Genomic DNA, 26,461 nt, shown 5'->3' on the forward strand with positions numbered 1-26,461 from the left:
CATATGGCATAGAACGATTAGGACCTGCTAAATGAACTAGTGTAGCCCACAGCCATATGGCATAGAACGATTAGGACCTGCTAAATGAACTAGTGTAGCCCACAGCCATATGGCATAGAACGATTAGGACCTGCTAAATGAACTAGTGTAGCCCACAGCCATATGGCATAGCCAGATCAGTACCTAACATAAGGACAACTCAGAGTATGCTATTCTGTTCTTCTGAACTAGACTACATTTTCTTCAAATCATGTTTCTTCAGACCTGTCTAAAATAAATAATGGATTTATTATTTGTGATTGTTTAGGCTATATTACTATTAAAATGTAGATGTTCCTAAAGGTCTGCATCAGTGGCTTGTAGGATATGTGTGGAAGCCAGGAGATGCTAAATGTTAATTAACGGTCAATTACCGTGAGACCGGCAGTTATTTGCTTGACAATCACCGCCACAGCCCTAGTTCTGAGTGTTTGTCAATACCATTATGTTGAGGGGAAAAGCAACATCATGATGAGTAGACTATCTTCATTGGTAAACAGACTGCACTGCACTGGCCAGAGACTGCTGCAGCAGTGACATAGCAATTACAACAGAGAGATACGGAGGAGTTATGAGATAGATAGATGTGTGTGTTTCTGTGTGTGTGTGTGTGTGTGTGTGTGTGTGTGTGTGTGTGTTGTGTGTGTGTGTGTGTGTGTGTGTGTGTGTGTGTGTGTGTGTGTGTGTTGTGTGTGTGTGTGTGAAAGAGATCAAATGAAAGGAAATACAATTATGTAATATATTGAACTCCTCAGCATGACAAATTAACTGCCTCCTCTCTCTGTGTCCATCTTTAATGACAGTCTTTCACAGATCCCCATCTATCCTGAGAGAGAGAGAGAATGAGAGAGAAAGAGACAGATCGAGAGATACAGAGAGAGAGAATGAGACAGAGAATGAGAGAGAGAGAGAGAGAGGAGAGACAGAACAAGAGAGAGAGAGAGAATGAGAGAGAGAGAGAGACAGAATGAGAGAGAGCTACAGAGCGAGAGAAATACAGAGAGAGCGAGATACAGATGAGAGCGAGATACAGAGAGAGCGAGGATACAGAGAGAGAAAGAGGAGAACGAGAGAGAGATACAGAGAGAGAGAATGACAGAGAGAGAAAGAGACAGAACGAGAGAGAGATACAGAGAAAGAAAGAGAGTGAGAGTGAGTGAGTGAGTGAGTGAGTGAGAGAGAGAGAGAGTGAGAGAGAGAGAGAGAGAGAGAGAAGAGATAGAAAGAGAGAGAGAGAGCTCAAACATAGCCCCATCTGAGGATGCCATTAGAAGCAGCCATTATGTACACACACACACACACACACACACACACAGACACACACACACACACACAGACACACACACACACACACACACACACAGACACACACACACACACACACACACACACACACACACACACACACACACACACACACACACACACACACACACACACACAGCTTCAATAACAAGCTCTGCACGTCGCTCTATCCTGGTCATCATGGAGATGGTTGCCTCTGACGACATCGAGCGATACTTTCTCAGGGACCAGAGGAGAGGAAAACACTGTGTGTGTGTGGTGTGTGTGTGTGTGTGGTGTGTGTGTGTGTGGTGTGTGTGTGTGTGTGTGTGTGTGTGTGGTGTGTGAGGAATAAGAATGGGTTTGAATAGCTCTCTAGTAGAGCAGGGACAAGGCTCCTGCTGTTAACATTTCAAGGTATGTCTCTGAAAGTGAAGCTGGTTAGTTAATAACCCCAAACATGACATCGCCGATCCGAGATAAATACAGCAGTGCTTTAACGTTTGACATTTGAAACCCGAGGATGATTCATTTACGAATGTATATGCAAACAATACAGAAAAATAAATAAATACCTGAATATTTAATTCTGTCTGTTTCATATTCATTCATCAATGTTTTAATCATTACTCTAGGCAAGAAGGCAGGAAGGCTGATGGTTTTGGTCCCTAAAGAAGCAAAGAAAACCTGGGTCTCCACACAAAACCGCTGGTGGAAGTTTCTAGATGACCCGACGAGCAGAAGTGATAACGTCTGATGGTCCTGCAAGATGGTCCTGCATAGCAGCTCAGGGCTGCGTCCTGATTCTAACACCCTTCTCACAAAGTGTACACTCGCACACTTTCTTGCATGGATTTAATAAGAGTGGAAACTCACTCCAGTCAATGCTTTTAAATCCCTAACGGGGAGTGTACACTTCTGGAAAAGGGTGGTGAATTGTATTCCTAATCTTCATTTTATGTATAATTCTGCCTGTTTACTATTCATTCATTCATTTATCATTGTTACCCCGCAGACAGGAAGTCCCCTGGGCTTGATCCAAAATGGCGTCTCACCTTCAGCTTGTGCTCATGCTCCTTGTTGACGCGGGTCAGCAGCTGGGCCTTGCGTCGGTTCAGGGCGTCGATGAGGGCGTCACACTGCGCCACCAGACAGGCTTCGAACTCCACACCGTTCTCCTGCAGGAAAGACAGACAGTCAGACACACAGACAGACAGACAGCTGGGACACAAGGCTGTGTGGATAGACTTTGAAGAACACATAAAGACAGGAATGACAGACAGGAAGGTAGTATGTATCAGTCCTACGGTTATAAAAAGCAGGCAAACTGACAGACAATGTGAGGCCGTATTTATCAAGCGTCTCAGAGTAGGAGAGCTGATCTAGGATCTGTTTTGCCATTTAGATCAAAATGAATGAGGGTATATTTATTTTATAACTAGGCAAGTCAGTTAAGAACAAATTCCTATTTACAATGACGGCCTACCAGGGAACAGTGGGTTAACTGCCTTGTTCAGGAGCAGAACAACAGATTTGTACCTTGTCAGATCAGGGATTCAATCTTGCAACCTTTCGGTTAACTAGTCCAACGCTCTAACCACTAGGCTACCCTGCCGTATATGGACAGATCCTAGATCAGATTGAATGAGGGTATATGGACAGATCCTAGATCAGAATGAATGAGGGTATATGGACAGATCCTAGATCATAATGAATGAGGGTATATGGACAGATCCTAGATCAGAATGAATGAGGGTATATGGACAGATCCTAGATCAGATTGAATGAGTGTATATGGACAGATCCTAGATCATAATGAATGAGGGTATATGGACAGATCCTAGATCAGAATGAATGAGGGTATATGGACAGATCCTAGATCAGATTGAATGAGTGTATATGGACAGATCCTAGATCAGATTGAATGAGGGTATATGGACAGATCCTAGATCAGAATGAATGAGGGTATATGGACAGATTCTAGATCAGATTGAATGAGGGTATATGGACAGATCCTAGATCAGAATGAATGAGGGTATATGGACAGATCCTAGATCAGATTGAATGAGGGTATATGGACAGATTCTAGATCAGATTGAATGAGGGTATATGGACAGATTCTAGATCAGAATGAATGAGGGTATATGGACAGATCCTAGATCAGATTGAATGAGTGTATATGGACAGATCCTAGATCAGAATGAATGAGGGTATATGGACAGATCCTAGATCAGATTGAATGAGGGTATATGGACAGATCCTAGATCAGAATGAATGAGGGTATATGGACAGATCCTAGATCATAATGAATGAGGGTATATGGACAGATCCTAGATCAGAATGAATGAGGGTATATGGACAGATTCTAGATCAGATTGAATGAGGGTATATGGACAGATCCTAGATCAGAATGAATGAGGGTATATGGACAGATCCTAGATCAGAATGAATGAGGGTATATGGACAGATTCTAGATCAGATTGAATGAGGGTATATGGACAGATCCTAGATCAGATTGAATGAGGGTATATGGACAGATCCTAGATCAGAATGAATGAGGGTATATGGACAGATTCTAGATCAGATTGAATGAGGGTATATGGACAGATCCTAGATCAGAATGAATGAGGGTATATGGACAGATCCTAGATCAGATTGAATGAGGGTATATGGACAGATTCTAGATCAGATTGAATGAGGGTATATGGACAGATTCTAGATGAGAATGAATGAGGGTATATGGACAGATCCTAGATCAGATTGAATGAGTGTATATGGACAGATCCTAGATCAGAATGAATGAGGGTATATGGACAGATCCTAGATCAGATTGAATGAGGGTATATGGACAGATCCTAGATCAGATTGAATGAGGGTATATGGACAGATTCTAGATCAGATTGAATGAGGGTATATGGACAGATTCTAGATCAGAATGAATGAGGGTATATGGACAGATTCTAGATCAGATTGAATGAGGGTATATGGACAGATTCTAGATCAGAATGAATGAGGGTATATGGACAGATTCTAGATCAGATTGAATGAGGGTATATGGACAGATTCTAGATCAGATTGAATGAGGGTATATGGACAGATCCTAGATCAGATTGAATGAGGGTATATGGACAGATTCTAGATCAGATTGAATGAGGGTATATGGACAGATTCTAGATCAGCACTCTTACTCTGAGATGCTTAATTTGTACAGCCCTAGATCATTGAAACACATGTAACCCTAAAATGAAGCAGACCAGGTGCTGCCTGTCGGGGACAAGATGGCAGACTACTGGGAAAGGAACTGTCATGGGCAGACTAGTTGTATTTTTTGTAGCCATTGTAGACTATTTGTAGTTTTGGGGAGGGGGGGTAGACTATCTAAAGTCTTTTTAGTTATTTATATTTTACTATCTGAAGACTATTTGTAGTTTGAAACAAGTTCATTGTGGTGAACAGACTGAAGAAACTAGTGTAGTGAAAGAAGATTGGAGATTCCGTTGCTATCTACTTCTCAGGTAAGGTTAGCATCACCAGGTATTGTTGGAGTTCTCCTGTATCCCAACCCAACTCTACCCCTCCTCTCCTCCTCTCCTTCTCCTCCTCCTTCTCCTTCTCCTCCTCTCCTCCTCCTTCTCCTTCTCCTTCTCCTCTCCTCCTCTCCTTCTCCTCCTCCTTCTCCTCCTCTCCTTCTCCTTCTCCTTCTCCTCCTCTCCTTCTCCTCCTCCTTCTCCTCCTCTCCTTCTCCTCCTCTCCTTCTCCTCCTCCTTCTCCTTCTCCTCCTCCTTCTCCTTCTCCTTCTCCTCCTCCTTCTCCTCCTCCTTCTCCTCCTCCTTCTCCTCCTTCTCTCTCCTCCTCCTCCTCCTCCACTTCTCACCTTCAGTGTTCCCCACCCTGATGTCACTAGTAAGGGTCTCCCTGGACCATCAGCGGGCTGTGTGACAAGAAGAGGAATCAGCTTGGACATCTGATCTAATCCAGAGAAATAGAATGCTTTGCTCCAAAATGAGACACTCAAAAATGGCCGCCAGAGAGTCCACCCATTATGGCATCATCGACCTGAATAGGGATACCCATCCAACTCATTGTAATTCTATGATCTACCCCCTCATCCCACGCTCTGTCTATGACACCTACTGTTACCATAGCTACTGTGTTGGGTATCGTGGTAACACTTCAGGCAAAGTTCACAGTTGTCAATGCTTAAAGTTCTGTACATATTAGTGAACCTAAAGGCGTCAGCATGCTTCAGTTAGGTTGGCGCATAACCGAAGTCGAGTGTGCTCGCATACTCCCTTGAAAGACCTTCGCTTGAAAAACAAGAAAAAAAATGGCAATAGTACTGTTTGTCCATTTTGAGAAGCCGTAGCCGGTATACACTTCTTCAAAATAGTCTGAATTAATCTAAGATAACTCAAGAAATCTGTCATTAATTTTGACGTTTTTGCAGAGATCTTAGTCGCGCCATTTTACATCTAACTAAGATGTTTGTTGCAGTATTTCTCAAGTGAAAAAATGTGCATGAAAACAAGTTGTTTCTCGTTGAATGACAACAAAGACTTTATTGAAGAATCTCTACTGTTGACCAATCACTGACGATGGGCCGTAGACTTCGGGCTACCGACTTCGGCTTGCCTCCAGAATTTTTTATACCCTTACTGATGTCCAAAACGATCCAAAAATGTTTTGTCATGATATATACACAAAGTCTTCCCGAAGTGTTTTGTCTGGGAAGCATGCGGACGCCTTAAGGAGTTCCTATAGGATGACAGGGGATTGGGGCTATGACTGGGTGAGAGTGTAGGAGGGGCTTGTGATGGCGGGAGGAGGGACTGTGACTACGTCCCAAATGGCACCCTATTCCCTATATAGCGCACTACTTTTAACCAAAGCCCATGGGACCCTATTCCCTATATAGAGCACTACTTTAGACCACAGCCCAATGGGACCCTATTCCCTATATAGTGCACTACTTTTAACCAGAGCCCTATGGGACCCATATTCCCTATATAGTGCACTACTTTTAGACCAAAGCCCTATTAGCCCTGATCAAAAGTGGTGCACTATACAGGGAATAGGGTTGCCATTTGGGATGTATCCTATGACGATGTTGGTTAGGAGGAGCAGTGAGTGTGTACCGTACCTGGATGTGCTGCACCATGTTCCTCAGCTGAACCAGGAACTCCTTGGCCTCGGTAGCTCTGTCAGACAGGATGTTGAGGGCCTGGGACAGCTGGCCCTGAGGAGGACAGAGAGAAACATGGTCAGCATTAGACACATCCATGTGAATGAATGAATGAATGAATGAATTCATCAATCAATTGGACCTAAGGTGGTGGGAGGAGGAGGGGGGGGTTCAGAGGTGGTTGGGAGGAGGAGGGGGGGGGTCAGAGGTGGTTGGGAGGAGGAGGGGGGGGTCGAAGGTGGGGGGAGGGTGGTTGGAGGAGGAGGGGGGGGTCGAAGGTGGGGGGAGGGTGGTTGGGGTGAGGGGATCGGATCAGAGATGGGGGGGAGGGGGTCGGAGGTGGGGGAGGGTGGTGAGGTGGGGGAGGGTGGTTGGAGGTGGGGGGAGGGGGTCGGAGGTGGGGGGAGGGTGGTTGGAGGTGGTTGGGGGGAGGTGGGGGGAGGGTGGTGGTTGAGGGGGCATAAAAGTGGGGCTGTGTGAACAGAGGGGGTGATAGAGTGAGGGCGTGGTCTGACACACACACACACACACACACCTCATAACAGTAACCCTGAGTGCTGTGTGCGGTTGAGTGAACTGACTAGAGATCAGCCAAGTGGGGACAGAGCTTGTTATCTTTCGGGAGGACTGAGGCTGAGAGGGTGAGAGGGAGACTCTGCTTCATCCTGCCAGAACACAGCCCTCAGTTCCAGAAACACAGCCCTCAGTTCCAGAACACAAGCCCTCAGTTCCAGAACACAACCCTCAGTTCCAGAACACAACCCTCAGTTCCAGAACACAGCCCCTCAGTTCCAGAACACAGCCCTCAGTTCCAGAACACAGCCCTCAGTTCCAGAACACAACCCTCAGTTCCAGAACACAGCCCTCAGTTCCAGAACACAGCCCTCAGTTCCAGAACACAGCCCTCAGTTCCAGAACACAACCCTCAGTTCCAGAACACAGCCCTCAGTTCCAGAACCCAGCCCTCAGTTCCAGAACACAACCCTCAGTTCCAGAACACAGCCCTCAGTTCCAGAACACAGCCCTCAGTTCCAGAACACAACCCCAGTTCCAGAACACAGCCCTCAGTTCCAGAACACAGCCCTCAGTTCCAGAACACAACCCTCAGTTCCAGAACACAGCCCTCAGTTCCAGAACACAACTCCTCAGTTCCAGAACACAAACTCTCAGTTCCAGACCACACCCTCAGTTCCAGAACACAGCCCTCAGTTCCAGAACACAGCCCCTCCGTTCCAGAACACAGCCCTCAGTTCCAGAACACAGCCCTCAGTTCCAGAACACAACCCTCAGTTCCAGAACACAGCCCTCAGTTCCAGAACACAGCCCTCAGTTCCAGAACACAGCCCTCAGTTCCAGAACACAGCCCTCAGTTCCAGAACACAGCCCTCAGTTCCAGAACACAACCCTCAGTTCCAGAACACAACCCTCAGTTCCAGAAACACAGCCCTCAGTTCAGAACACAGCCTCAGTTCCAGAACACAGCCCTCAGTTCTAGAACACAGCCCTCAGTTCCAGAACACAACCCTCAGTTCCAGAACACAACTCTCAGTTCCAGAACACAACCCTCAGTTCCAGAACACAGCCCTCAGTTCCAGAACACAACCCTCAGTTCCAGAACACAGCCCTCAGTTCCAGAACACAGCCCTCAGTTCCAGAACACAACCCTCAGTTCCAGAACACAACCCTCAGTTCCAGAAACACAGCCCTCAGTTCCAGAACACAACCCTCAGTTCCAGAACACAGCCCTCAGTTCCAGAACACAACCCTCAGTTCCAGAACACAGCCCTCAGTTCCAGAACACAACCCTCAGTTCCAGAACACAGCCCTCAGTTCCAGAACACAGCCCTCAGTTCCAGAACACAACCCTCAGTTCCAGAACACAGCCCTCAGTTCCAGAACACAGCCCTCAGTTCCAGAACACAACCCTCAGTTCCAGAACACAGCCCTCAGTTCCAGAACACAACCCTCAGTTCCAGAACACAGCCCTCAGTTCCAGAACACAGCCCTCAGTTCCAGAACACAACCCTCAGTTCCAGAACACAGCCCTCAGTTCCAGAACACAGCCCTCAGTTCCAGAACACAACCCTCAGTTCCAGAACACAGCCCTCAGTTCCAGAACACAACCCTCAGTTCCAGAACAACAACCCTCAGTTCCAGAACACAGCCCTCAGTTCCAGAACACAGCCCTCAGCTTCAGAACACACTCTCAGTTCCAGAACACAACCCTCAGTTCCAGAACACGCCATCAGTTCCAGAACACAGCCCTCAGTTCCAGAACACAGCCCTCAGTTCCAGAACCACAACACCTCAGTCCAGAACACAGCCCTCAGTTCCAGAACACAACCCTCAGTTCCAGAACACAGCCCTCAGTTCCAGAACACAGCCCTCAGTTCCAGAACAGAACTCTCAGTTCCAGAACACAACCCTCAGTTCCAGAACACAGCCCTCAGTTCCAGAGCACAACCCTCAGTTCCAGAACACAGCCCTCAGTTCCAGAACACAACCCTCAGTTCCAGAACACAGCCCTCAGTTCCAGAACACAACTCTCAGTTCCAGAACACAGCCCTCAGTTCCAGAACACAACCCTCAGTTCCAGAAACACAACTCTCAGTTCCAGAAACACAACCCTCAGTTCCAGAACACAGCCCTCAGTTCCAGAACACAGCCTCAGTTCCAGAACACAGCCCTCAGTTCCAGAACACAACCCTCATTCCAGAACACAGCCTCAGTTCCAGAACACAGCCCTCAGTTCCAGAACAGAACTCTCAGTTCCAGAACACAACCCTCAGTTCCAGAACACAGCCTCAGTTCCAGAGCACAACCCTCAGTTCCAGAACACAGCCCTCAGTTCCAGAACACAACCCTCAGTTTCCAGAACACAGCCCTCAGTTCCAGAACACAACTCTCAGTTCCAGAACACAGCCCTCAGTTCCAGAACACAACCCTCAGTTCCAGAACACAACTCTCAGTTCCAGAACACAACCTCAGTTCCAGAACACAGCCCTCAGTTCCAGAACCCAGCCCTCAGTTCCAGAACCCAACCCTCAGTTCCAGAACACAACCCTCCGTTCCAGAACACAGCCCTCAGTTCCAGAACACAGCCCTCAGTTCCAGAACACAACCCTCAGTTCCAGAACACAGCCCTCAGTTCCAGAACCCAGCCCTCAGTTCCAGAACCCAACCCCTCAGTTCCAGAACACAACCCTCCGTTCCAGAACACAGCCCTCAGTTCCAGAACACAGCCCTCAGTTCCAGAACACAACCCTCAGTTCCAGAACACAGCCCTCAGTTCCAGAACACAACCCTCAGTTCCAGAACACAGCCCTCAGTTCCAGAACACAACCCTCAGTTCCAGAAACACAGCCCTCAGTTCCAGAGCGCAACCCTCAGTTCAGGAACGCAGCCTCAGTTCCAGAACACAGCCCACAGTTCCAGAACACAACACCTCAGTTCCAGAACACAGCCCTCAGTTCCAGAACACAACTCTCAGTTCCAGAACACAACCCTCAGTTCCAGAACACAGCCCTCAGTTCCAGAGCACAACCCTCAGTTCCAGAACACAGCCCTCAGTTCCAGAACACAACCCTCAGTTCCAGAACACAGCCCTCAGTTCCAGAACACAACCCTCAGTTCCAGAACACAGCCCTCCGTTCCAGAACACAACCCTCCGTTCCAGAACACAGCCCTCAGTTCCAGAACACAGCCCTCAGTTCCAGAACACAACCCTCAGTTCCAGAACACAACTCTCAGTTCCAGAACACAACCCTCAGTTCCAGAACACAGCCCTCAGTTCCAGAACACAGCCCTCAGTTCCAGAACACAACCCTCCGTTCCAGAACACAGCCCTCAGTTCCAGAACACAGCCCTCAGTTCCAGAACACAACCCTCAGTTCCAGAACACAGCCCTCAGTTCCAGAACACAGCCCTCAGTTCCAGAACACAGCCCTCAGTTCCAGAACACAACCCTCAGTTCCAGAACACAACCCTCAGTTCCAGAACACAGCCCTCAGTTCCAGAACACAGCCCTCAGTTCCAGAACACAGCCCTCAGTTCCAGAACACAACCCTCAGTTCTAGAACACAGCCCTCAGTTCCAGAACACAACCCTCAGTTCCAGAACACAACTCTCCAGTTCCAGAACACACCCCTCAGTTCAGAACACAGCCCTCAGTTCCAGAACACAACCCTCAGTTCCAGAACACAACCCTCAGTTCCAGAACACAACCCTCAGTTCCAGAACACAACCCTCAGTTCCAGAACACAGCCCTCAGTTCCAGAACACAACCCTCAGTTCCAGAACACAGCCCTCAGTTCCAGAACACAACCCTCAGTTCCAGAACACAGCCCTCAGTTCCAGAACACAACCCTCAGTTCCAGAAACACAGCCCTCAGTTCCAGAACACAGCCCTCAGTTCCAGAACACAACCCTCAGTTCCAGAACACAGCCCTCAGTTCCAGAACACAGCCCTCAGTTCCAGAACACAACCCTCAGTTCCAGAACACAGCCCTCAGTTCCAGAACAACACCCTCAGTTCCAGAACACAGCCCTCAGTTCCAGAACACAACCCTCAGTTCCAGAACACAGCCCTCAGTTCCAGAACACAGCCCTCAGTTCCAGAACACAGCCCTCAGTTCCAGAACACAACCCTCCAGTTCCAGAACACAGCCCTCAGTTCCAGAACACAGCCCTCAGTTCCAGAAACACAACCCTCAGTTCCAGAACACAGCCCTCAGTTCCAGAACACAACCCTCAGTTCCAGAACACAACCCTCAGTTCCAGAACACAGCCCTCAGTTCCAGAACACAGCCCTCAGTTCCAGAACACAAACTCTCAGTTCCAGAACACAACCCTCAGTTCCAGAACACAGCCATCAGTTCCAGAACACAGCCCTCAGTTCCAGAACACAACCCTCAGTTCCAGAACACAGCCGTCAGTTAAACCAGCAGAAAGCTGATACAGTGAAAACAACCACAGTGTAGATAGACACACTCTCTGTGTCTACCCTAGTCTATGATCCTCTATGTCAACCTCGTCTACGATCTCCTCTATGTCAACCCTCACCTATGATCCTCTATGTCATCTCTCGTCTATGATCTTCAATGTCAACCCTCGTCTATGATCCTCTATGTCAACCCAAGTCTAGGCATCTCATCTCATGTGAACGGACCGACTACTGTGATGAAGCTGGCCGATGCTTCTCATAAAGGTTTTAAAATATGACAGGTGAAGGATTTACAAAAAAATAGGACTTTTATTTTCAATAAATATAATAAATAAACAGATATAAAACAGGTCAAGTTAAAATGTCTAAAAACAAAGCTAAAAGTAATGTGGAGGTGTAAAATATGCAAACGCTCCTCACATCCTCCTTGACAACCATCCTCCTTGACAACCGTCCTCCTCTCCCACACCTGTAGCCCTCTACACTCCTACCTGCATTCGGGTTGAAAATGGCAGCTTTGGCCACTAATAAACGCCCTGAATTGGAACGTAGTGGCTGTTCAGTAACATGCTATACATGACGTCACTGCTCTGTATGGGTTTTGACTGACAGACGTTCTGAACTTGAGTACCTCACGAGACAAGAAGTTGCCCCCCCCAAATCCCTCCCGCTAATTGGGCAACTTTTATATTTTCTTGTTGTCTTGTGACGGAAATGCTGTAAATTACGAGGACTCGATTGTATTTTGAAAGATGAGACGTTAAGGATAATAAATATCGCTTTGATGTCACACAAGCATACAAGAGTCCAAATGTGAACTTCACATTTCCATATCATAAAAGTAATGTTATATACAGTGTCAACGTTTATGATCACTGTTTGATGTACAGTAACCAGATGACATGATGTCATATCCTGGGTTGTTCTGAACAGTAACCAGATGACATGATGTCATATCCTGGGTTGTTCTGAACAGAATGAATCTGTTTGATGTACAGTTTTACCAGATGACATGATGTCATATCCTGGGTTGTTCTGAACAGAACGAGCCTGTTTGTCTATTGTGAAGACAAGTCGCTGCGACACACGCTCCTGAATGCACTCAGGACTCCATTCTATACCCACCAAAATGATGATCTGTTTCTCTGAATTGCTTCGTGAAAGCCTAGCACTGTAAGATCCTATTTTATATATATATTATAATTTTTTTTTTGGGGGGGGGGGATTGTGTAAACAACAACAGTTAATTGTGTGATGCGGGGGAGGATGCAGGGCTGTGTTCCAAACGAAACAACTACCAGTGTGCTCTAGTTCCTCAACGGCACAGCTAGGAGAGATCAAAATAAGTACCCTTGTAGTTGAAGACTCTTGTTTGAGTCGTACACGTGCATTGGCATTGCTTCGGAACCCGTGTCACACTTTGGAGAGCTGTGTGACCTATTGGAGACAGCAGTTAGGGATGATTCAAATACAGAACGGGGACCTGGAGGAAAATGGGGGTGGGGGGGTCCTGCTTTTTCCATGTCAGTCAAGGGAAGGGTTTAGTATTGTTAATCTAGTCCAGCGGAGGGTCATGTCATTTGTAATTGATGAAATGTCAATATTTCTCAGTGTTTTTAGAATGAGTTACGTATTAGGCTAGATATCCATGTGTGCCCGATGCCCCCCCATCTGATTCTCTGCTGGGCAGAATATCAAGTGCGCCTATACACAGTGTACAAAACATTATGAACACCTGCTCTTTCCATGACATAGGACTGACCATAGACGACCAGGTGAATCCAGGGTGAACGTACAATCCATTATTGATGTCACTTGTTTAAATCCATTTGATCAGTGTTGGCTGAAGGGGAGGAGACAGGCTAAAGAAAATGTTTAAGCATTGAGTCAATTGAGACATGGATTGTGTATGTGTGCCATTCAGACGGTGAATGGGCAAGACAAAAGATTTAAGTGCCTTTGAACGGGGGTATTGTAGTAGGCGCCAGGCGCACCTGTTTGAGTGTGTCAAGAACTGCAACTCTGCTGGGCTTTTCACGCTCTACAGTTTTGTCATGTCCTGACCATAGAACGCTTTTATTTTCTGTGGTAGAGTAGGTCAGGGCGTGACTGGGGGGTTAGTCTAGTTTATATTTTTCTATGTGAGGTTCTAGGTTTATTTTCTATGTTGGTGATTTGTATGATTCCCAATTAGAGGCAGCTGGTTATCGTTGTCTCTAATTGGGGATCATACTTAAGTAGAATTTTTTCCACCTGTGGGTTATGGGATATTGTTTATGTTTAGTTGCCTGTTAGCACTGCATTGTCGTCACGGTTCGTTTATTCTTTATTGTTTTTGTATTTTGTTAACCTCTCTTGGGTATGTAGGACGTGACCGTATAGGGAAGGTTTTTTTTCAAGCGTTCAGGGAGGGTCTAGTTAAAATATATTTATTTGAAGGAAGGGCCATCCATTTTAATTTCAGAGGTACAATTTTCTCTCAACGCTCTACAGTTTTGTCATGTCCTGACCATAGAACGCTTTTATTTTCTGTGGTAGAGTAGGTCAGGGCGTGACTGGGGGGTTAGTCTAGTTTATATTTTCTATGTGAGGTTCTAGGTTATTTTCTATGTTGGTGATTTGTATGATTCCCAATTAGAGGCAGCTGGTTATCGTTGTCTCTAATTGGGGATCATACTTAAGTAGAATTTTTTCCACCTGTGGGTTATGGGATATTGTTTATGTTTAGTTGCCTGTTAGCACTGCATTGTCGTCACGGTTCGTTTATTCTTTATTGTTTTTGTATTTTGTTAACCTCTCTTGGGTATGTAGGACGTGACCGTCCCACCTGCGGGACACACTATTCAACAGCCAGTGAAATAGCAGGGCGCCAAATTCAAAACAACAAAAATCTCATAATTCAGATTTCTCAAACATACAACTATTATATCCCATTTTAAAGATACACTTCTCCTTAATTCAACCACATTGTCCGATTTCAAAAAGGCTTTACGTTGAAAGCATAGGATTAGATTATGTTAGCACATCACCTTGACAAGAAAAACCACACAGCTATTTTCCAAGCAAGGAGAGGCGTCACAAAAACCAGAAATACATCTAACATTAATCACTAACCTTTGATGATCTTCATCAGATGACACTCATAGGACTTCATGTTACACAATACATGTATGTTTTGCTCGATAAAGTTCATATTTATATCCAAAAACCCCATTTTTACATTGCGTGTAATGTTCAGATATGTTTTGCCTCCCAAAACTTCCGGTGAATGAGCACATCAATTTACAGAATACTCATCATAACATTGATAAAATATTAAACTGTAATTCAAAGAATTATAGATTCACCTGTCCTTAATGCAACAGCTGTGTCAGATTTCAAAAAAACTTTACAGCCAAGCACACTTTGCAATAATCTGAGTACAGCGTTCAGACACGAAACCAAACCCGCCATTTTGTGGAGTCAATAAAACTCAGAAATAATATTATTAATATTTCACTTACCTTTGATGATCTTCATCAGAATGCACTCCCAGGAATCCCAGGTCCACAATAAATGTTTGTTTTGTTCGATAAAGTCCATCATTTATGTCCAAATACCTCCTTTTTGTTCGCGCGTTCAGTTCACAAATCCAAATGCAGGAAGCGCGCAAAAATGTCACGACGAAAAGTCAAAAAAGTTATATTTACGTTCATAGAATATGTCAAACGATGTATAGCATCGATCTTTCGGATGTTTTTAACATAAATCTTCAGCAATATTCCAACCGGACAATTCCAATGTCTTCTGAAAAGAAAAGGAACACAGCTCACACTCACGTGAGCGAGCGCCTCTGAGCTCATGTAATTTCCTCACTCATCTGACTCCAGGCCCTATTGTTCGCTTCAAATTCACAGTAGAAGCCTGAAACAACGTTCTAAAGACTGTTGACATCTAGTGGAAGCCTTAGGAAGTGCAAAATGAACCCTAAGTCACTGTGTAGGCAATAGGCAATCACTTGAAAAAACTACAACCCTCAGATTTCCCACTTCCTGGTTGGATTTTTCTCAGGTTTTTGCCTGCCATATGAGTTCTGTTATACTCACAGACATCATTCAAACAGTTTTAGAAACGTCAGAGTGTTTTCTATCCAAATCTACTAATAATATGCATATCCTACCTTCTGAGCCTGAGTAGCAGGCAGTTTAATTTGGGCATGCCTTTCATCTGGACGTCAAAATACTGCCCCCTACCCTAGAGAAGTTAAGTTTCACTTTCTAATAAAGATGTGGAACGCTACTCACGCTGCACCTTGGTCCGTTTCTACACACGAACGTGACAAGTTTTCCGTGTGTATCAAGAATGATCCACCACCCAAAGGAAATCCAGCCAACTTGACACAAGTGTGGGAAGCATTAGAGTCAACAACAGGGAAGCTGTGTTCCACAGGGAATCTACAATTCCTCCACCCACCATGCACTCTTTAAATAGCCTACCTTCGTTCAGTGAAGGGCTGATAAGTTAAAACCAAGACTTGAAATGAGAGGGTATGCCATAGGTCTACCTTTTATTAAAGAAAATGTCAGAAAGCATAGAAACCTACCCCTTAGTAGCTTAAGATAAAGATGTTTTAGGGAAACACTGGTGACCTCTCGTTGGGTTAAGCCACAGAAGAAGAGAAACAGGTAAGCATACTTTTTTTTTTGCGTTGGTAGTCCTACTCTGTCTGGAGTGGAAAGGTTGGCCTAACTTTATAAAAAAAGTACCATGCTCAGATTCCTAATGATGTCTCAGATTTAATGACTTTGCCAACAGGGACAGTTTCGCTGCAAACAAGGCACAGTGATTTGGCCTTGGTGAAATATAAGATGAACACATACTCTTCTTATCTCTCTGTCCATTCTCAGCTTGTAAGATTCTGCTAAGGTCTCCAGTCATGTACAAATGATATAGAATTGCATGAAATGTTTATAGAAAACCATTTTTTTTCTCAGACCCGTACATACAATGATAGTCATGCAACGCTTTTACTATGAAGGAGATCTTTCCACCGTTATTCTGGTCCACGGTGATCTGCGAACCCACAACCTTCTGGCCCTCAGCACTGCACACTATAAACATTCCTGCGTTGCCAAGTAACGCTTACAGGACAAAGAACAGTTCCTTAAACTGCATATCTAAGGCTCTAGTAAATAGTAGGCATGTTCGCTGCTATTGACTTTGTTGTCATTTTGATTTGGGGTATAGGGGAGGTTTTTTTTCAAGCGTTCAGGGAGGGTCTAGTTAAAATATATTTATTTGAAGGAAGGGCCATCCATTTTAATTTCAGAGGTACAATTTTCTCCAGGTAACCCTTATTATAAATAACTTACACTCTTTTAGTCATCTCACTCAAACCTTTGTAATTTGTTTGTCTTATGTCCCCTACCTAACAGAGTATTTTCAGATTTCCTTATCAACAAATAAGGTGAAAAGTACAGTAAATGTAAAATGCCCATCAAATCAACAGTGTAATGTTTGAATTCTTGTGTCAGGTGAACTGTTGTTTCCTCACCTTTTGATCTAATAATTTTCATATTAATTGTTCCCTTCCATTTTCTACCATGGTTATGCATTTTCACATTTCTTCTGTAAGAACCATTTCATATTTAGTCCTATCCATACAGGCCAATTCCCAAGACAGTAAAGGGTTAACCAACTGCATATAATTAGCAGGCCAAATTGATGTGAGGGCTGTCCAATTATCAATTAACCAATGTCTGTCAAAAAAAACCATGAAAATACAGAATTAAGTAGAGTGTTTGGGCTGAAACGGTAGAAAAAGATATCAGCTATGCCTTGATGTGACAATGAAATATGAGCAGGCTAAATAACAAACACTCACATCAATAAACATGTGGAAAATGTAGTTGTGTGCGCACTCCAAGTACAGTAGCATGTGTAACTTCCTCTGTGGCAACTTGGGAATTACATTTCAATTAATATTATAGACGTAAGGGGTTTTGGGCATGTTATGTAGTCTGACCAGGGAATTGACTGTCTTGGAACATACAGGGAAAACAGAGGGAAAATACTGGGAACACTGGGAAAATACTGGGGGAAACAAAACACTGGGAAAACAGAGAGAACACTATGGACCCTGGTCCCCCCCCCCCAGACAGAACACTATGGACCCTGGTCCCCCCCCCAGACAGAACAACTATGGACCCTGGTCCCCCCTCCAGACAGAACACTATGACCCTGGTCCCCCCCAGACAGAACACTATGGACCCTGGTCCCCCCCAGACAGAACACTATGGACCCCTGTCCCCCCAGACAGAACACTATGGACCCTGGTCCCCCCCCAGACAGAACACTATGGACCCTGGTCCCCCCCCCCAGACAGAACACTATGGACCCTGGTCCCCCCCGACAGAACCTATGGACCCTGGTCCCCCCCAGACAGAACCTATGGACCCTGGTCCCCCCCCCAGACAGAACACTATTGACCCTGGTCCCCCCCCCAGACAGAACAGTATGACCCTGGTCCCCCCCCCAGACGAACACTATGGACCCTGGTCCCCCCCCCCCAGACAGAACACTATGGTCCCTGGTTCCCCCCCAGACGAACACTATGGACCCTGGTCCCCCCCCCCCCAGAAAGAACACTATGGAAACCCTGGTCCCCCCCCCCCAGACAGAACACTATGGACCCTGTCCCCCCCCCAGGACAGAACACTATGGACCCTGGTCCCCCCCCAGACAGAACACTATGGACCCTGGTCCCCCCCCCCCCCAGACAGAACACTATGGACCCTGGTCCCCCCCCCCCCCAGACAGAAACACTATGGACCCTGGTCCCCCCCCCCCCCCCAGACAGACACTATGGACCCTGTCCCCCCCCCCCACCCCCAGACAGAACACTATGGACCCTGGTCCCCCCCCCCCCCGTCAGATTCGTTTCAGGTGTTTTTCAGAGAGAGCAGCTCCTCACAAAGCAATCACCAGGCACCAACACCACTTACTGAACCTGTTCAATCACAATACACTTCCCCTATACACTCTCAGCTCCTATAGCTTTCTCTGATTCAGACTATCAATCAGGATACACACACACACACACACCAACACACACACACACACACACACACACACATGCGCACACACAACACACACACACACACACACACACAACACACACACACACACACATGCGCACACACACATGCGCACACACACACACTGCGACACCACAGCATGCGCACACACACACACACACACACATGCGCACACACACACACACACACACATGCGCACACACACACACACATGCGCACACACACACACACACACACACACACACACACACGCGCACACACACATGCGCACACACACACGCGCACACACACACACACACACACACACACACACACACACACACACACATGCGCACACACACACACACACGCGCACACACACACACACACACACTGCCCTTTCAACCATCCTTCATTAGTTTCTCATTTTCTGTTTCAGTCCCAGTCTTGTCTCATTGTCCTCTCTGAATCAATGAAGGTCGATCAGGGGTATGTCGCCTTGTTAACAGTGGCTGTGCGGTGTTCAGCAGAAGCTCTCTGTCACACTGATGAAACCAACACCGTTGATTTTATTGTCCTGAGGGGTTTTTCCACAGTGTCTGATGAAACCAACACAGTTGACTTGATTGTCCAGAGTTTTTTCTCACATTGTCATATCCATCTGTCTATGAGTAAGCAACATACAGTACATGCACACTCCTCGTACACGCTCCTCAAAAAACAGGTCAAATCATTGTGTGATGCGAAGTAAATTTGTTCTGTTTTTGACTACTGAAACCACGGTGTCTGGTTTTTGTAAAAACGACACAGCCATGTCACATATAGCAGCATCGATCTGGTAACACGTTACTTAAAGCCTGCAGGTATAACGCTTTATAACAGCGGCCACCAACCAAGCCCAATGTTTTAAAACAATAATCTAATAAAAAACAGTTCTGTAGGAATGAGGTTTGTGCAGTAGGCAGGCCTCATACATTATCACGCAGTAGGCAGGCCTCATACATTATCACAGCAGTAGGCAGGCCTCATACATTATCACAGCAGTAGGCAGGCCTATACATATCACAGCAGTAGGCAGGCCTCATCATTATCACAGCAGTAGGCAGGCCTCATACATTATCACAGCAGTAGGCAGCTCATACATTATCACAGCAGTAGACAGGCCTCATACATTATAACAGCAGTAGGCAGGGCCTCATACATTATCACAGCAGTAGGCAGGCCTCATACATTATCACAGCAGTAGGCAGGCCTCATACATTATCACAGCAGTAGACAGGCCTCATTCATTATCACAGCAGTAGGCAGGCCTCATACATTATCACAGCAGTAGGCAGGCCTCATAACATTATCAAAGCAGTAGGCAGGCCTCATACATTATCACAGCAGTAGGCAGGCCTGCATTCATTATCACTAGCAGTAGGCAGGCCTCATTCATTATCACAGCAGTAGGCAGGCCTCATACATTATCACAGCAGTAGGCAGGCCTCATACATTATCACAGCAGTAGAAGAGCCTCATACATTATCACAGCAGTAGGCAGGCCTCATTACATTATCACAGCAGTAGGCCAGGCCTCATACATTATCACAGCAGTAGGCAGGCCTCATACATTATCACAGCAGTAGGCAGGCCTCATTCATTATCACAGGCAGTAGGCAGGCCTCATTCATTATCACAGCAGTAGGCAGGCCTCATACATTATCACAGCAGTAGGCAGGCCTCATACATTATCACAGCAGTAGGCAGGCCTCATACATTATCACAGCAGTAGGCAGGCCTCATACATTATCACAGCAGTAGGCAGGCCTCATACATTATCACAGCAGTAGGCAGGCCTCATACATTATCACAGCAGTAGGCAGGCCTCATACATTATCACAGCAGTAGCAGGCCTCATACATTATCACAGCATATTGGTTGGCCAGCCAATATTGATTTTCTCAGACCATATACTATTTTCAAAACTCAATCTTTGATTATTAAAATAGATTAGTATGTGTAGCACTATGAGGCACAGCTGAGCATAATTGAAATAATTAGCTTTTTATTTACTGGACTGATGGTACCTAAAGTGAAATATTGGGACCAACACTTTACATGTTGCGATTTATATTTTTGTTCAGTGTATATATACACATTAGCTTAAAGCTAGAATCCACAGTTTCTGCATCTATTGGTGATATACAGTGTGTGTACCCATTGATTCTTGAAGAATCTCACTTATAAATGCCTCATGAGCTTAGTTCAAAATGTAGAACCCCATCAGAAACCAAAATATAAGCTTGTTTTACTTTCAATGTTTGTTAACATTGTAAATGTAAACCAACCCTGTACAGCCTCATAACATGGTTTAAAATATAATGTGATATCATGGATGGTCAGTCCTTGCATCTAAGACTCTATTTATACATTTTGAGATTGGTTCCATTTCTCCTGGCCCATCCCTCAGCTTTTTTACCCAAAACCAGAGGGGAGGAGTGTTACGCTATACCCGCCTTTTAAGTTCAGGGAGTGAGTGTTTTAATAAAGATAAACATAATCCGAAACACTAACAGCACACAGACATGATGACACGGGAACAGAAACAAGGACGCCCTGGGAAGGAACCATGGGAGGTGACATCTATAGGGACGGAACCATGGGAGGTGACATCTATAGGGAAGGAGACCAATGGAGGTGACATCTATAGGGAAGGAACTAAAGGGAGGTGACATCTATAGGGAAGGACCATGGGAGGTGACATCTATAGGGAGGAACCAATGGGGAGGTGACATCTATAGGGAAGAGAACCATGGGAGGTGACATCTATAGGGAAGGAACCATGGGAGGTGACATCTATAGGAAGGAACCAATGGAGGTGACATCTATAGGGAAGGAACCAATGGGAGTGACATCTATAGGGAAGGAACCAATGGGAGGTGACATCTATAGGGAAGGTCCCGGGGAGGTGATGGAGTCCAGGAGCGCGTAACCATGGCGACAGGTATGTGCCATAACAAGCCGCCTGGTGACCCTGATGCTGGAGAGGGAGCACACGTGACAGAGAGTAACTTTGTTATTGTTTCAAACTGCAGATTGTACCTTTAATGTGAGTTGTTACATTGTGCAAAAAAAAAATTCTAATGAGATTTTATATTGTACATTAGCCGGGCCCCTGACGGGGATGTTACAATGTTGGAATGTTTGGAACGAGACCTAATCGTGGTTTCACAGGGGACCCTGAGGACTCCCTGGAATTGGTGTGTGTGTGTGTGTGTGTGTGTGTGTGTGTGTAATCATCTTTGTAATTACGGCAAGTGTGAACACGTGCTCGTCATGAATAATGTAGCCCAGAGCGCCAGGGCCGATCTGCACGCGCACACACACACACACACACACACACACACACACACACACACACACACCACAGACACACACACACACACACACACTGAGGTGGCTCCGGGCCGTTCTACATGTTTCACGTTCTCTCGGCAGCGAGCGATCGGAGCGAACAAACGAGCCAATCTGGCACAGGGAGGCTGGGATGTCAAAAAGACGTCAGAGCCAATTTGGATTAAAGCCTCCGTAGTCGAGTACGGAAGGAAGTAAGTGGGCTGTTCTGTAGCACAGAGGGTTTGCATCCAAATGGCCCAACGGTCCCATATGGCTCTGGTCTAAAGTAGTGCCTATATAGTAATAGAGTGGGCATTTGGGAATAACACAAGGACATTAATACTGTAGATGTAACGTCACCTAAAACCCACCCCGAAGTATAATCTGGCATTTAAAACCTCCATGTTCCATGAATTCATTAAACACTATTGTCTATATTACACCTGTGTGTGTGTGTGTGTGTGTGTGTGTGTGTGTGTGTGTGTGTGTGTGTGTGTGTACACACAACAATTGGAGGGCAAAAGAGAGCGTGACCTATTTTCCAAAAGCTACTGTACTTTCTAGAAGAAAAAAAAAAAAAAACTTTTCTAGTTCACGGCTCTACTGTTCTATGAACAACAAGGCTTTCTCAGAGATCTGGCATCGAGCAGGCCTGGGTGAGGCTTTCTCAGAGATCTGGCATCGAGCAGGCCTGGGTGAGGCTTTCTCAGAGCTCTGGCATCGAGCAGGCCTGGGTGAGGCTTTCTCAGAGCTCTGGCATCGAGCAGGCCTGGGTGAGGCTTTCTCAGAGCTCTGGCATCGAGCAGGCCTGGTGAGGCTTTCTCAGAGCTCTGGCATCGAGCAGGCCTGGGTGAGGCTTCTCAGAGCTCTGGCATCGAGCAGGCCTGGGTGAGGCTTTCTCAGAGCTCTGGCATCGAGCAGGCCTGGGTGAGGCTTTCTCAGAGCTCTGGCATCGAGCAGGCCTGGGTGAGGCTTCTTTCTCAGAGATCTGGCATCGAGCAGGCCTGGGTGAGGCTTTCTCAGAGATCTGGCATCAAGTAGGCCTGGGTGACAGTCTGTCTCTGCTCTCCTTGACCAACTCCTTATGAAGGAGCACAAAACCGTTCTAGGACCAGGTCTGAGACTAAGTAGTTAAAGGGAAATGTCAAAATATTTCTACTTCATATTCATAATTTCCAGCACCGCCCAACAGCATCAGTGAAAATGGCATGTTCCTAGTCCGATGACGACATCCGGAAACGAGTAGGAAAAGGTTATTTTTATTTTACTAGACTTTGCCTGCTCATAGTTGGCTATAAATCACATGATGGTGTGATTTACTATGGTGAACATTTTTTTGAAATGTCCCTTTTTTTAGGAGCCAGTGATTGAGGATAATATGTAAGTAATACCACTAGCCTATAACATACCACACATCAGTTATCACTACCTTGGAAGCTGGTCCATAAACTCGGGACATAAGCGGCTGCTGCCTACACTGTTCCAATCGAAAATCAGTTACAGACTGTTTTTCACTCACTGTTGCCCTGAGAGAATCAGGCAGCCCCCGATGGAAATATTCAGTGGGGCGATTTAAGCCCTTCGCTGTTCAGGGAACCTTCTCTTACTAATAAACTGAGAGTTAACAACATCTAACATGCTGGAGTCAACCAGGATTCTGACAACTACAGTAGCTAGAAGCTGGATCAACCAGGATCCTGACAACTACAGTAGCTAGAAGCTGGATCAACCAGGATTCTGACAACTACAGCAGCTAGAAGCTGGATCAACCCAGGAATCTGACAACTACAGTAGCTAGAAGCTGGATCAACCAGGATTCTGACAACTACAGTAGCTAGAAGCTGGATCAACCAGGAATCTGACAACTACAGTAGCTAGATGCTGGATCAACCAGGATTCTGACAACTACAGTAGCTAGAAGCTGGATCAACAAGGATTCTGACAACTACAGTAGCTAGAAGCTGGATCAACCAGAAATCTGACAACTACAGTAGCTAGAAGCTGGATCAACCAGGGATCTGACAACTACAGTAGCTAGAAGCTGGAGTCAACCAGGATTCTGACAACTACAGTAGCTAGAAGCTGGATCAACCAGGAATCTGACAACTACAGTAGCTAGAAGCTGGATCAACCAGGAATCTGACAACTACAGTAAGCTAGAAGCTGGATTAACCAGGAATCTGACAACTACAGTAGCTAGAAGCTGGATTAACCAGGAATCTGACAACTACAGTAGCTAGAAGCTGGATCAACCAGGAATCTGACAACTACAGTAGCTAGAAGCTGGATCAACAAGGAATCTGACAACTACAGTAGCTTGCTTCTGATGCCTCTCTATGTTCTCTATAGCTGTGTTTAAATGGCACCCTTTCCCCTACTTTTGACCAGGGCCCATTGGGGAATAGGTTCCCATTTGGAACACAGTCTATATGTTGGGGCGGCAGGTAGCCTAGTGGTTAGAGTGTTGGGCCAGTAACCGAAAGGTTGGTGGATTGAATCCCTGAGCTGACAAGTAAAAAAAAAATCGGTCGTTCTGCCCCTGAACAAGACAGTTAACCCACTGTTCCCCAGTAGGCTGTCATTGTAAATAAGAATATGATCTTAACTGACTTGCCTAGTTAAATATAAAATAATATTTTTTTTTATCAGATCATAAGGAAGCTATCCCGCATAGCCTACCTCTACAGGCAGACTGGCCAGAACTGGCCATAGGGCAGTTCGGGCATATGCCAGATGGGCTGGTCCATCTTTAGCCCAGTGTATCTAAATTGATGTTTTTAGACAGAATTATAGTTATTTGGCTGATAATGTGGGCCTCGAGAAGAAGAAGGAAAAAAAAAGAAATGCCCGGGCCGATTTGTGGTCCCAGCCGGTCCTTGTCAAATGGCCAACCAATAGCGACTGGCTGACTGATATATTATTCATCTGTTATTGCAGTCGGGAATTAATTATGCATCAGGAATCATTAACTATCCAGGGAAAGAATCATAGCTCTGAAAGAAAAAAAAGCGTCCAAAGACACAAAAACAGAGCCTGAATTGGACAGATACCTGGGAGGGTACTGGTAGAATTGGGACAGGGAAATATTCTATTCCTGTCCAGACAGGACCCAGATGGTGCTGAAGATGGTCTAGTTTAGTGTCGGAGGTGTGTGTGTGTGTGTGTGTGTGTGTGTGTGTGTGTGTGTGTGTGTGTGTGTACGCTCAACTCTCTGAGCCTGAGGTTTCTCTGCATATGTATGGGGGTGTGTGTGTGTGTGTGTGTGTGTGTGTGTGTGTGTGCTCAACTGTCAGCCTGAGGTTTCTCTGAGTGTTTGTGGGGGTGTGTGTATGTGTGTGTGTGTGTGTGCTCAGTTGTCATCCTAAAGTTTGTGTTAGGGTTGTCATCCTAAAGTTTGTGTTAGGGTTGTCATCCTAAAGTTTGTGTTAGGGTTGTCATCCTAAAGTTTGTGTTAGGGTTGTCATCCTAAAGTTTGTGTTAGGGTTGTCATCCTAAAGTTTGTGTTAGGGTTGTCATCCTAAAGTTTGTGTTAGGGTTGTCATCCTAAAGTTTGTGTTAGGGTTGTCATCCTAAAGTTTGTGTTAGGGTTGTCATCCTAAAGTTTGTGTTAGGGTTGTCATCCTAAAGTTTGTGTTAGGGTTGTCATCCTAAAGTTTGTGTTAGGGTTGTCATCCTAAAGTTTGTGTTAGGGTTGTCATCCTAAAGTTTGTGTTAGGGTTGACTCGCCTCATCAACCAGAAGATGACGAGGGGGTAGACAGTGATGTTGTGCTGCTGCACACTGGTATCAGGCCCACTTTCATTTCACATACAAAATGTAACAGTTAGATATGTAACCTCACTCAACATCTTAAAACGTCTCCACTCCTATTGAGGCTTTTCTCTAAAATAATTGACGAAGACGTTGTCAAGCAGACGGTTACGTGTGTGTGTGCGAGGCAGAGGATCTCTGGAGCCTAGTGAGTGACAATGAGAGGGAAGGATTGCTGTACTGTTTTAACAAGCACGATGGCATCTGTAACACTAACTGTGTCCTACTTCTGGATGGAACTGTACCAGAGCCTCTAGGAAAATGAAACGAGGTAGCACAGTAAGTTGCTCCTGAAGGTAGGAAGGGACTGTTCCTCTTGCTGATCCGTAGGTAAGTACCGTGGTCTTATAGTGGATGCGAGCTTCAACTGGAAGCCAGTGGAGTGTGTGGAGGAGCAGGGTGACATGGGGAGACACCAGCCCTGAGAGGGTGGAGAGGAGGATCTGATGTTTCACGGTGTTGAAGGCAGCGGGATAGATCTAGAACAGAGGAAAGAATCAGTTTTGGAAGTGTGAAGAGCCTTCTCCGGTTGATTGAAACCGTCTTGAAGCCTGACTGGTTAGGGTCAAGGAGATTGTTCTGAGAGAGATAGCGAGAGAGTTGGTCAGGCACAGCATGCTCAAGTGTTTGGAAAAAAAGAAAGAAAGAGATGCAGGTCTGTAGTTTTTGACGTCAGAGGGGCCGAGTGTCGATTTTTTGAGGAGGGGAAGTCCTCCATTTTGAAGTCAGAGCCAGCTGTCAGGTTCAGTTGATGAAGGAAGTGAGGAACTC

At 45.8% G+C, this 26,461-nt stretch overlaps 1 pseudogene; it reads right to left on the bottom strand.

The window, feature by feature from the left end:
* Nucleotides 1-16,547, bottom strand: part of LOC115187866 (E3 ubiquitin-protein ligase TRIM9-like) — a 45,649-nt pseudogene extending 29,102 nt beyond the window's left edge.
* Nucleotides 16,548-26,461: the final 9,914 nt, after the last annotated feature.

Source organism: Salmo trutta, unplaced genomic scaffold (assembly GCF_901001165.1).
Source record: "Salmo trutta unplaced genomic scaffold, fSalTru1.1, whole genome shotgun sequence".
Classification (NCBI taxonomy): Eukaryota; Metazoa; Chordata; class Actinopteri; order Salmoniformes; family Salmonidae; genus Salmo; species Salmo trutta.